This window comes from Saccoglossus kowalevskii, chromosome 7, assembly GCF_978046115.1.
Source record: "Saccoglossus kowalevskii chromosome 7, keSacKowa6.1, whole genome shotgun sequence".
Taxonomy (NCBI): Eukaryota; Metazoa; Hemichordata; class Enteropneusta; family Harrimaniidae; genus Saccoglossus; species Saccoglossus kowalevskii.
In genome coordinates this window covers 23,891,413-23,905,360 of record NC_140647.1, presented here as the reverse complement: position 1 = coordinate 23,905,360, position 13,948 = coordinate 23,891,413, and the positions used below count along the sequence as shown (strand labels likewise).

Below are 13,948 nucleotides of genomic sequence, written 5' to 3'. Positions count from 1 at the left end.
TGATACTGGTTCATTATCTTGTTGTACGAGAAAGGAACCATACATGTAATTAGCCTCAATTTTCTAAAGCTGCAGTTAATGCACAAGTTATTAGTGAGCCATGGTATAATTAGATGGTTTTGTATTAGCGTCATGTCATTTGTAATGCAAATCACATCTTTATTGTGAATTTAGAATGTGCTACTGGCTAACATGTGCATTGAGCCTAGTGTTCTATACAAATGTGTAATAAAGTAGGTGGACTCTTGTCGCTTGACCATAGAACAAAATCACCTAATGGGTATGAAGCTGTGCTAAAAGGTAAAATATCTAATCTTTGGAAATGTTAATTTTGTAAGAAATCAAAATCTAGAATTTTTCATGATACAAGCTTTTATATACTGTATATAATACCAGTTATGGGATCATACTGTCTATGTCAACTATTATATCATACTGTCTGTGTCAGCTATTATATGATACTGTCTATGTCAACTATTATATCATACTGTCTATGTCAACTATTATATCATACTGTCTATGTCAACTATTATATCATACTGTCTATGTCAACTATTATATCATACTGTCTATGTCAACTATTATATCATACTGTCTATGTCAACTATTATATCATACTGTCTATGTCAACTATTATATCATACTGTCTATGTCAACTATTATATCATACTGTCTATGTCAACTATTATATCATACTGTCTATGTCAACTATTATATCATACTGTCTATGTCAACTATTATATCATACTGTCTGTGTCAACTATTATATCATACTGTCTATGTCAACTATTATATCATACTGTCTATGTCAACTATTATATCATACTGTCCATGTCAACTATTATATCATACTGTCCATGTCAACTATTATATCATACTGTCCATGTCAGCTATTATATCATACTGTCCATGTCAGCTATTATATCATACTGTCTATGTCAGCTATTATATCATACTGCCTATGTCAACTATTATATCATACTGCCTATGTCAGCTATTATATCATACTGCCTATGTCAACTATTATATCATACTGCCTATGTCAACTATTATATCATACTGCCTATGTCAACTATTATATCATACTGTCTATGTCAACTATTATATCATACTGTCTATGTCAACTATTATATCATACTGTCTATGTCAGCTATTATATCATACTGTCTATGTCAGCTATTATATCATACTGTCTATGTCAACTATTATATCATACTGTCTATGTCAGCTATTATATCATACTGTCTATGTCAACTATTATATCATACTGTCTATGTCAACTATTACATCATACTGTCTATGTCAGCTATTATATCATACTGTCTATGTCAGCTATTATATCATACTGTCTATGTCAACTATTATATCATACTGTCTATGTCAGCTATTATATCATACTGTCTATGTCAACTATTATATCATACTGTCTGTCAGTTATTATATCATACTGTCTATGTCAACTATTACAAAATACGGTCTCAACTATTATATCATACTGTCTTTGTCAGCTATTATATCATACTGTCTATGTCAACTATTATATCATACTGTCTATGTCAACTATTATATCATACTGTCTATGTCAACTATTATATTATACTGTCTATGTCAACTATTATTTCATACTGTCTATGTCAACTATTATATCATACTGTCTATGTAAACTATTATGATCATACTGTCTATGTAAACTATTATATCATACTGTCTATGTCAACTATTATATTATACTGTCTATGTCAACTATTATATCATACTGTCTATGTCAACTATTATATCATACTGTCTATGTCAACTATTATATCATACTTTCTATGTCAGCTATTATATCATACTCTCTGTCAGCTATTATATCATACTCTCTATGTCAACTATTATATCATACTCTCTATGTCAACTATTATATCATACTCTCTATGTCAACTATTATATCATACTCTGTCAACTATTATATCATTCTATGTCAACTATTATATCATTCTATGTCAACTATTATATCATACTCTGTCAACTATTATATCATACTCTCTATGTCAACTATTTAGTCATACCATCTCTGTCAACTATTAGATCATACTGTCTGTCAACTATTAGATCATACTGTCTCTGTCAACTGTTAGATCATACTGTCTCTAATGTCAGCTGTTAGATCATACTGTCTATAAAGCCAGCTGTTAGTTAGATCATACTGTCTATAATATCAGCTGTTAGATCATACTGTCTATAATATCAACTATTAGATCATACTGTCTATAATGTCAACTATTAGATCATACTGTCTATAATGTCAACTATTAGATCATACTGTCTATAATATCAGCTGTTAGATCATACTGTTTGTAATGCCAGCTGTTTGTTAGATCATACTGTCTATAATATCAGCTGTTAGTTAGATCATACTGTCTATAATATCAGCTGTTAGTTAGACCATACTGTCTATAATATCAGCTGTTAGTTAGATCACACTATCTATAATATCTGCTGTTAGATCATACTGTCTATAAAGCCAGCTGTTAGTTAGATCATACTGTCTATAATATCAGCTGTTAGATCATACTGTCTGTAATATCAACTATTAGATCATACTGTCTATAATGTCAGCTAATTGGATCATACTGTCTATGTCAGGTATTAGATCATACTGTCTATGATATCAGCTGTTAGATCATACTGTCTATAATGCCAGCTGTTAGTTAGATCATACTGTCTATAATGTCAGCTGTTAGATTATACTGTCTATAATGTCAGCTGTTAGATTATACTGTCTATAATGTCAGCTGTTAGATCATACTGTCTATAATGTCAGCTGTTAGATCATACTGTCTATAATGCCAGCTGTTAGTTAGATCATACTGTCTATAATATCAGCTGTTAGATCATACTGTCTGTAATGCCAGCTGTTTGTTAGATCATACTGTCTGTAATGCCAGCTGTTTGTTAGATCATACTGTCTGTAATGCCAGCTGTTTGTTAGATCATACTGTCTATAATATCAGCTGTTAGTTAGATCATACTGTCTATAATATCAGCTGTTAGTTAGACCATACTGTGTATAATATCAGCTGTTAGATTATACTGTCTATAATATCAGCTGTTAGATTATACTGTCTATAATATCAGCTGTTAGATCATACTGTCTATAATGTCAGCTAATTGGATCATACTGTCTATATCAACTATTAGATCATACTGTCTATAATATAATGTCAACTATTAGATCATACTGTCTATGTCAGGTATTAGATCATACTGTCTACGATATCAGCTGCTAGATCATACTGTCTATAATATCAGCTGTTAGATCATACTGTCTGTAATATCAGCTGTTAGATCATACTGTCTGTAATGCCAGCTGTTTGTTAGATCATACTGTCTATAATGTCAGCTGCTAGATTATACTGTCTATAATGTCAGCTGTTAGATCATACTGTCTATAATGTCAGCTGTTAGTTAGATCATACTGTCTATAATATCAGCTGTTAGATCATACTGTCTGTAATGCCAGCTGTTTGTTAGATCATACTGTCTATAATATCAGCTGTTTGTTAGATCATACTGTCTATAATATCAGCTGTTAGTTAGATCATACTGTCTATAATATCAGCTGTTAGTTAGACCATACTGTGTATAATATCAGCTGTTAGATTATACTGTCTATAATATCAGCTGTTAGATCATACTGTCTATAAAGCCAGCTGTTAGATCATACTGTCTATAATATCAGCTGTTAGATCATACTGTCTGTAATGCCAGCTGTTAGATCATACTGTCTATAATGCCAGCTGTTAGTTAGATCATACTGTCTATAATGTCAACTATTAGATCATACTGTCTATAATGTCAGCTAATTGGATCATACTGTCTATATCAACTATTAGATCATACTGTCTATAATGTCAACTATTAGATCATACTGTCTATGTCAGGTATTAGATCATACTGTCTACGATATCAGCTGCTAGATCATACTGTCTATAATATCAGCTGTTAGATCATACTGTCTGTAATATCAGCTGCTAGATCATACTGTCTATAATGTCAACTATTAGATCATACTGTCTATAATGTCAGCTAATTGGATCATACTGTCTATGTCAGGTATTGGATCATACTGTCTACGATATCAGCTGTTAGATCATACTGTCTATAATGCCAGCTGTTAGTTAGATCATACTGTCTATAATGTCAGCTGTTAGATCATACTGTCTATAATGTCAGCTGTTAGATCATACTGTCTATAATGTCAGCTGTTAGATCATACTGTCTATAGTATCAGCTGTTAGATGATACTGCTGTAATGCCAGCTGTTTGTTAGATCATACTGTCTATAATATCAGCTGTTAGTTAGATCATACTGTCTATAATATCAGCTGTTAGTTAGACCATACTGTGTATAATATCAGCTGTTAGTTAGATTATACTGTCTATAATATCAGCTGTTAGATCATACTGTCTATAAAGCCAGCTGTTAGTTAGATCATACTGTCTATAATATCAGCTGTTAGATCATACTGTCTGTAATGCCAGCTGTTTGTTAGATCATACTGTCTATAATATCAGCTGTTTGTTGGATCATACTGTCTATAATGCCAGCTGTTAGTTAGATCATACTGTCTATAATATCAGCTGTTAGATCATACTGTCTATAATGTCAACTATTAGATCATACTGTCTATAATGTCAGCTAATTGGATCATACTGTCTATGTCAGGTATTAGATCATACTGTCTATGTCAGGTATTAGATCATACTGTCTACGATATCAGCTGCTAGATCATACTGTCTATAATATCAGCTGTTAGATCATACTGTCTGTAATATCAACTATTAGATCATACTGTCTATAATGTCAACTATTAGATCATACTGTCTATAATGTCAGCTAATTGGATCATACTGTCTATGTCAGGTATTGGATCATACTGTCTACGATATCAGCTGTTAGATCATACTGTCTATAATGCCAGCTGTTAGTTAGATCATACTGTCTATAATGTCAGCTGTTAGATCATACTGTCTATAATGTCAGCTGTTAGATCATACTGTCTATAGTATCAGCTGTTAGATCATACTGCTGTAATGCCAGCTGTTTGTTAGATCATACTGTCTATAATATCAGCTGTTAGTTAGATCATACTGTCTATAATATCAGCTGTTAGTTAGACCATACTGTGTATAATATCAGCTGTTAGTTAGATTATACTGTCTATAATATCAGCTGTTAGATCATACTGTCTATAAAGCCAGCTGTTAGTTAGATCATACTGTCTATAATATCAGCTGTTAGATCATACTGTCTGTAATGCCAGCTGTTTGTTAGATCATACTGTCTATAATATCAGCTGTTTGTTGGATCATACTGTCTATAATGCCAGCTGTTAGTTAGATCATACTGTCTATAATATCAGCTGTTAGATCATACTGTCTATAATGTCAACTATTAGATCATACTGTCTATAATGTCAGCTAATTGGATCATACTGTCTATGTCAGGTATTAGATCATACTGTCTATGATATCAGCTGTTAGATCATACTGTCTATAAAGCCAGCTGTTAGTTAGATCATACTGTCTATAATATCAGCTGTTAGATCATACTGTCTATTAGATCATACTGTCTATAATATCAGCTGTTAGTTAGATCATACTGTCTATAATATCAGCTGTTAGTTAGATCATACTGTCTATAAAGCCAGCTGTTAGTTAGATCATACTGTCTATAATATCAGCTGTTAGATCATACTGTCTGTAATGCCAGCTGTTTGTTGGATCATACTGTCTATAATATCAGCTGTTTGTTAGATCATACTGTCTATAATGCCAGCTGTTAGTTAGATCATACTGTCTATAATATCAGCTGTTAGTTAGATCATACTGTCTGTAATGCCAGCTGTTAGTTAGATCATACTGTCTATAATATCAGCTGTTAGTTGGATCATACTGTCTTGCAATACATTTTTTCCTGGTTTAATACTAGATGGCCAACTAGATTTTGATTGTGCTGGGATGAATATATTCAAAGTTAGTACATTATGGGACCTCAATGTATACCATGTTTTACAAATTGGATTCAAAATTTTAATTGAATTGAAAAACGAGTACTTATGGATTATGCTCAGTTTATCCATCTGTCTGTCGACACCTGTATGGACCAATTGTGTTTAAACTTTATACACATGTTGTGCATCTTGGAATACATGTGCATGGGGATTTTTTACACAAATTAATTCAAGATGGCCGAATGGCATCCATTTTAGTGCTAGACGAGTATTAATTTGGGGTAAAAAATGTATCCGTATTAATTAATTTGCATTACATCTCAAGTACTAAGAATTGCATTGAAACGTTGTACATGGACACTCTAAGACAATGCACATGTGTTTGTAATCATTATTTGCACATGAAACAAGGCTTTGTATCAGGGTCATACATACTAGATTACAGGTGCACTTTAATTTTAACAATGGTTTCTCTGAGATGGCATGCATGATTGTGTTCAAACTTAGTACAATGATACTACATACTTGATTTTAGTTTCACTTTGTTATTTAGTGATTCAACCTACAGTACATTGCCAAGAATGACTGATCACATCACATCACGACACTATAAAGCCAACAGTACAGCCACACTCCTAGATCTACAACCACAAGATTGCTTGTATTTATATTTATTTTAAGTAAGACCATGGTTATTGGCAGTTAGGCATTTTGATCATATTTAAAACTGAATTATTAATATTTACAATTACTTATCTGAATTTTTTAGAGATATAGTGAAAAAGAGTATCTGTATCCACACATTTTCTGTCAGGTGCATATATGGAATCTGATACATTTCAGCCAATAAGCAGACTGTATAAGTTTGCACTTGAGCAGATATTTTAACCATCCAATTTGAGGCACATGCTCTGCTTATATTAAATATGTATAGCTATATTCCGGTCTGTATGACAGTTAAATGTGTATTCAATTAAGAACTTCCTTTAGATCATTTTAAACTTTTAATCCATGGTTCTTGAGTCAATTTTGCATTTGCAGAGCTGAAACGAGTTTTATTGGTGGGATAATGATTATTTTTTTGCCATGTCCAGGCTGATCAGTATGCTTTTATTAGCTATTTGTTATAAAACGTGCCATTTCATTTTGTTATTTGTTAGTGAAACACAAGTAGCTGTAGTTTAATTTGCTGTTAAAAATAGCATGCGTACTAAAGGGATATTTCATAGTGTAAAATTGTCTGATTCCAATAATCTGATTATCTTTATCTTGTGTGCACTTTTGTAGAAATCTGAATCCTGAAATGTTACTTTAGTTATAATTGTACTACCAATCTTGACATCTTTGCTAGCCAAGGTCTAGGTTTATTCGGCCAAGCCTCTAAACAGACCTTGGCAGAACGACCATCAAATATGCATATTCTAACAGCGACCCAGTTCTTAGTAGTCAGTTTGTCCAATTAGTTTGCGTGTTACAAATTCCTCTTTGGCTTTTCATTTTAAACAAAATGGCGGTGCCCATGAATCGTGATATTTGTGATGATAAAATTGCAAAGGTTTTCGGTGTTGGTGCCCTCAAGCCTCATCAGGTACAGGCAATCGTCGCAGTTTTGTGTGGGAAGGATGTCTTCATAGCGACAAAAACAGGAAGTGGAATTTAGTACGTCCAAGTTGATTGGGCGCCTTGTTTTGAGGCGCGCCCAATCACATCTCACTGCTTAAGATACGTTTCTACACATTTGTATGGATGGCTCAAACAACATACCAACCGTGATTCATTCATAAAATTTGGGTATTTTCATCTATAAAATTACCTCTTCACATGGTTATAGACATATCTACATTTAAACAAAATACTAGCACCTATGGCATACTTACTACATTGTCGATTTCATCCTGCTTGAAGGAAATGGAATGACATTTTGTTTTGCGTCTTTTGGTGCATAATGTTTCATCACACTTCTCTCAGTAGTTTATGTGACCCACTTTTAATGTATAGTTTATGAACGAAGTCCGAAAACAGGGACTTGTAATTCGAACTCTGTTTGTTCGCATGTATGAGACAGTTTGGTTGCAGTTGTGTAGTCTGAGATTTTGGACCTGGGTCAATGAAAGTTTTCAGTTATCAGATTAAGGGAAATCACTTTATGATGAGTTGTACCCACATAGAGTACATATTAATTCAATTGTTTGCAGATGTTCCATGTATTATTTTAACACAAGTATTTTATAATTAAATAACGGGGGACTGTGACATTCATGTCTCGTGTTTTTAGCTCCGCTGTCGACTTTGTCGAGCGGAGCTTATCATATGAGTGATTGTCCGTCGTCGTCGTCCGTGTCAATGTTTTACTTTTTCGACTTCTTCTTGAAAACTACAAGCCTGAATGCTTTGATACTTGGTGTATATGTACCTTGGGTAGACCTCTCTTAGGTTTGTTCATTTCATGTTGATATCTTCAATTCTCTAATTTTGGTGAATATTTTTGTCATTTTTGGTAAAAAGTGATATTTTCGACTTGTTAAAAACCGCAAGTGCAATTGCTTTGATACTACACATATAGGTACTACATGTGGACCTCTCTCAGATTTGTTCATTTTGTAATGATATCTTTAATTCTCTAATTTTGGTGAATATTTTTATCATTTTTGGTAAAAAGTTATATTTTCGACTTCTTGTTAAAAACCGCAAGTCCAATTGCTTTGATACTACACATATAGGTACTACATGTAGACCTTTCTCAGATTTGTTCATTTCGTGATGATATCTTCAATTCTCTAATTTTGGTGAATATTTTGGTCATTTTTGGTAGAAAGTGATATTTTCGACTTCTTGTTAAAAACTGTAAGTCCGATTGCTTTGATACTATACATATTGTTCATTTTCTGATGATGTCTTCAGTTCTTTAATTGAAATGTGCATTTCTAACAGCGGAGCTATCTCAGCCGATAGGCTGCTTGTTTGAAAATGTGGTATCTTGGACATGCCTTTTCAGATTTCATTCATTTATACATGTTAATGTCAATTTGTTTTACAAATGATCCAAGATGGCCGACTGGTGGCCATCTTGCTTTATTGCCATAATATTTCCAAGACTTATTGACCAATTTCATTCATATTCAGCAAATACATCATACATGTTGGAATACATGTTCATGTCTGTTTGTTTCATAATCAGATCAAAGTGGCCTACTGGCAGCCATCTTGTTGTTTTTGTCGAGCGGAGCTTATCATATGAGTGATTGTCCGTCGGCGTCCGTGTCAGTGTTTTACTTTTTCGACTTCTTAAAAACTACAAGCCTGAATGCTTTGATACTTGGTGTATATGTACCTTGGGTAGACCTCTCTCAGATTTGTTCATTTCATGATGATATCTTCAATTCTCTAGTTTTGGTGAATATTTTTGTCATTTTTGGTAAAAAGTGATATTTTCAACTTCTTGTTAAAAACCACAAGTCCAATTGCTTTGATATTACATATATAGGTACTACATGTGGACCACTCTCAAATTTGTTCATTTCATGATGATATCTTAAATTCTCTAATTTTGATGAATATTTTTGTCATTTTTCATAAAAAGTGATATTTTCTTGTTAAAAACCACAATCATTTATGGTGAAAAATTATATTTTTGAATTCTTGTTGAAAACGGCAAGTTCCATTGCATTGATACTATGCATATTGTTCATTTTCTAATGATATCTTCTGTTTTTTAATTGAAATGTGCATTGCTAACAGCGGAGCTATCTCAGCCAAGATGCTGCTTGTTTTGAAAATGTGTTCAAATTTGGTACATGAATTATTTGATTATGATTTTTTTCATGATTGGATCAAGAATGCCTGACTGGTAGACATATTGAAAACGTATTGTTGCTTGCTTTTTAAAATTTTTGTCATTTATAAAATAGGATACATGTCCATGAAAATTGTTTCACAATGGGATTAAAGATGGTTGACTGACAGCCATTTATTTTTTCGTACATACTAAATCTCTTTCATCTACATGTACTGTTTTGTACTGGCATAGCAAATAAGCATGCTTACTTACCACTGGCGACATTGACTTTACTTGAGTTTAGATACAAAAATTGCATAAATATAAGAAATAGAAAATTGAAATATAGTTTGTGACCATATATTAGGTTGCAAATTTAAAAGTCATTTAATAAATCAGATTTTCAATTACTGGCCACTACAAATTCATTCAGAAACAATTTACCTGGTTACATTCCCAATGATTTACATACTAGTATTCAGTGTGATTACGTGTAGCAATACATGTCCATAACAATTCAATTTGTGATCAGATAAAAGACAATAGACTTGCAGCAATCACGTTGTGTGACAGTTATTTCAACTTTGATTAGTTATGTTGTGTTTTTGTTTTCATTAGTCTTATAAATTCTTGGAGTTCTAATTTCTTGTACATGTATGTTACGTGCGAGTCAGTTTAAAAGATGTCTATAGTGCATTCCTGAGCATACATGACCTTTAACCTATAGTGATAATAGTGAACATGTGACAATCCGACAGGTGTCAAAAGAATGTTAGCATTCAGCAGTCTTTCGTCATGTTTATAAATACAGTTAGAGATATATTTAGATTTTGGTACACTTCATGCATTTGCGGACTGCTTACCTTAGTTTTAGCTCAATGCAAACATGCAATCAGTAGCTAGTGATGTAGAATTTGACCAAAAAAAAAAATTCTGTAGTTCCTATAATGTGCACTTAAAAAATAGGTATGGTTGATCAAAATTTATATTTAAAATATTTGTATCGTCTACATTGCACAGCTAGCTGATAACTTATCAACACCCATGGTTAATGGTGTTCACATTAGCATCTTCCGAATTGGGTCAGAATTCTGGATAATAAATTAATTTCAATCAAGTCGATTTTGCACAATTTTTTTTATGTTTGGCCTAAAAAAGTTCAGGGTGGACAATACATATTCAGTACATGTAGGTTTATTGGAACCACACACATTTTTTTTTTATTCTACCTGAATTGCTGATTGTAGGTTTGTGAATTGTATTGTGTAGCTGCTCAGTGAGTGTACAGTTTATAGGATTGGAAAGAGCAGTTCCCTGTAACTATTTTGATATGTAACGATTTCACTGTTCTGCCTTCAGATGCAACTTGGAAAAGTAATTTCTTGCATGCCATACCAAAACACAATATTTATACCCAAGTGTAGTTGTTCTGGATAAAAAAAAAATTACAATCTGTACAATTACAATCTGTAACTGCCCAAACAGAATTGTTCTACTCCCATACTAAGATGCAAATACAGCAGTGTATGAAAAAATGTTGTGCTACCCTGTGTGACCACAAATTTGTACTGTCAAGGGTTAGTAGGCACAAGATTGATAATATAATTCTCATAGACGGTTTTTAAGTCATAATTAATTCAAATTCAAAGGATTATTTGCCTGCAGTCCAGTTAAATGTTAGGTTTTTGCCCATGTTTGTTTGAGAGTGGATGAATTCTTGCCCTGTGGCAGATTGCCCTGTGGTAGAGACTATGTCATCTCATTTAGCAGATAGGTTCTCATGGAAACCTCAATTTCAGGCATGATTTTTCATTTATAACTAGATTTTATGGATGGATACTCGTATTATTTTTTAGTAGTGGTTGCCCTTAACACAGACCTATCGATTTTATTTTGGTGAAAGTGTGAATCTGGTTGGTAGTCAGACATAATAGTCGCCGCCAAATTGCTGATGCAGATTACATATAGGTTTATTAGACCCTATTTGAATTAAATAAGTCTGAAAACTGGGACTAATTTCACCTCTATGCCTCAGATCATGTGTGTCATGCTAAAACATTAAATGTGTGTCATACATGTATATCTTGGGATTCATATGCTCATGCAAGTATTTTGTGATTTGATTCAAGATGGACTAATTGCTAGCATTTTAATGCTAATATTTTTTCAAAACATTGTCATTCCAAAACCAACTCTTGGTCAGGTATTGACAAATTTAGTTCAGATTTGCTATGTACATTGAACAACATTGTATCTTGTTGTGTGCCATTTTGTTTTGCTGATCAAATTCAAAATGGCTAATTGGTGGCTATGTTTTTAAAATCTTTCATTCTGTTAAAAAAGTGTAAACAATCATTGTTGACAAATGTAATTGATCTGAAATAAATTAAAGTCAATTCTATAATCTGGAATTCTACATGTTATAATTCTTGATATTCTGTTTTTAATATAATGGTACATTGATAAAAAACAAATGGTCAAACCGATGTTATAATAATTTACCCAAGAGACATTATTGAGTTGGTATTTTTTTCATTGATCACCAACTTGTACATTTGACAAAATATTTGTCTAGATGAGATGATAAAGAAATGGTAATGCTTATGCAATATTTGAGTTTATCAAAATCAACTCAGTGCGACTTGAAGAAATTAAAAATTGTTCCATAAACAGAACGCAAATTGTTTTATTGATCTCTAAACAAAGGTGAATCTGCAAAAATATGGCTGAAAATAGTGGTCGCATAAGACAGAGGGGTCCTTATTCACACAGGTTACATGTATATTGTGTTTTGGGACTGCCTAAAAGTAGGCACTATAGGCAGGTGGTTCTTATAGTCCCTGTAATACTTTGTGGTTTTGTAGGCACTGGTCCATCCATCTGTCTGTGCATCTCTCAGTTTGTGAACACATTTCAGCAATCTGTACCTCCTGATATTTAGATGTTAAGTGCAAAATTTTGTTTTTGTACAATGACACATATTATCTAATTTGCATGATAATTAATACTTTTCATCTGTACATACATGTATGATTCAAATTTAAAACTACAGATAACTCATGAGACCTACATCAAGTCGCTTTCAGATAGAAACAACTTACTTTATTTAGTTAATCTTTTAATTTTAAATCTTAAAGCGTGAGGGTCCATCACCTGCGCATGCGTGTGAATTGATTCCCGCAAAAAAACACAACAATGACACGCGCAGGGGGCGACTCCCCCGCTTTAAATCTTTTCATGCTGATATTGTTTGAACCAGTCTTTAATGTATACGATCTGACCACTGTTGTTCAATTTAATATGACTTGATATTTGTTGAATCTCCACTAAAAGTAAAAATTATTTTTACAAATTTGTTTAATTCTTTCTGTTCTTTCACTGTTTAGAGGTGGTCACTAAATAGCATTTTGGTGTATTGACTCTGTTCATAAGAACCTTTAATATAAATTTATATCTACCGTAAAATCATCTCTAAATTCTATTTAATTTCTCATATATACTTGACTGTCGTAACCTGAAATTCACTAAGATTAGAAAGTTGTGAAATAGTGTAACAAAAATGATGTTGAACTTTTTTTTTATGCATTGCTAACTAGGATTCAAGGTCAAGGCTTGAACTGCGAAGGCATTGATGATAGTTGCCTGGATTCCCAACCAGATTACCGTGGTGTCCTTCAAAAATCATACATTTCCCCAATATTATTTCTATACTCTATTCTTTCTGTGGCATTTTGTCAGATTTGGCCTTAGATTAGGATGCTTCTAGATCATGAAGTTCAAGCCCTGGAAGATGGAGAGGAATATTGAAAAGTTATGTTTTTGTTATTGATTTTTATGATACATGTTGTATGATGATTCAAGAGTATTTTGCAAATGTCACCATGACTTTGTCTTTATGTCCCTTGTGAAATCTTTCACTAATTAATGCAAAGTTTCACAATTTTTTCACGACTGGTGAAATGTGTTGGGTGGTGGTAATTTATTTTTTTAAGTTAATTAGAATAAACCGATATGAATCAAATTTTTGTATCACCTTTTGTGGAAGCTTTGAGGCACTTATGTATAAACAGATGCATGTAGTTTAGTTGCTCTGATGCAAATGTAATTTTGTCCATTAAAATGATCAGATTTGTTACAAATTTCAAACAAACTTTGATTCATAAAATGCCTTAAA

At 32.6% G+C, this 13,948-nt stretch overlaps 1 protein-coding gene across 1 annotated transcript in view; it reads left to right on the top strand.

The window, feature by feature from the left end:
* The window catches only part of LOC100371279 (transcriptional regulator protein Pur-beta-like), a 29,968-nt gene that overhangs the window by 3,485 nt on the left and 12,535 nt on the right, over positions 1–13,948 (top strand). The window lies entirely within an intron of this gene.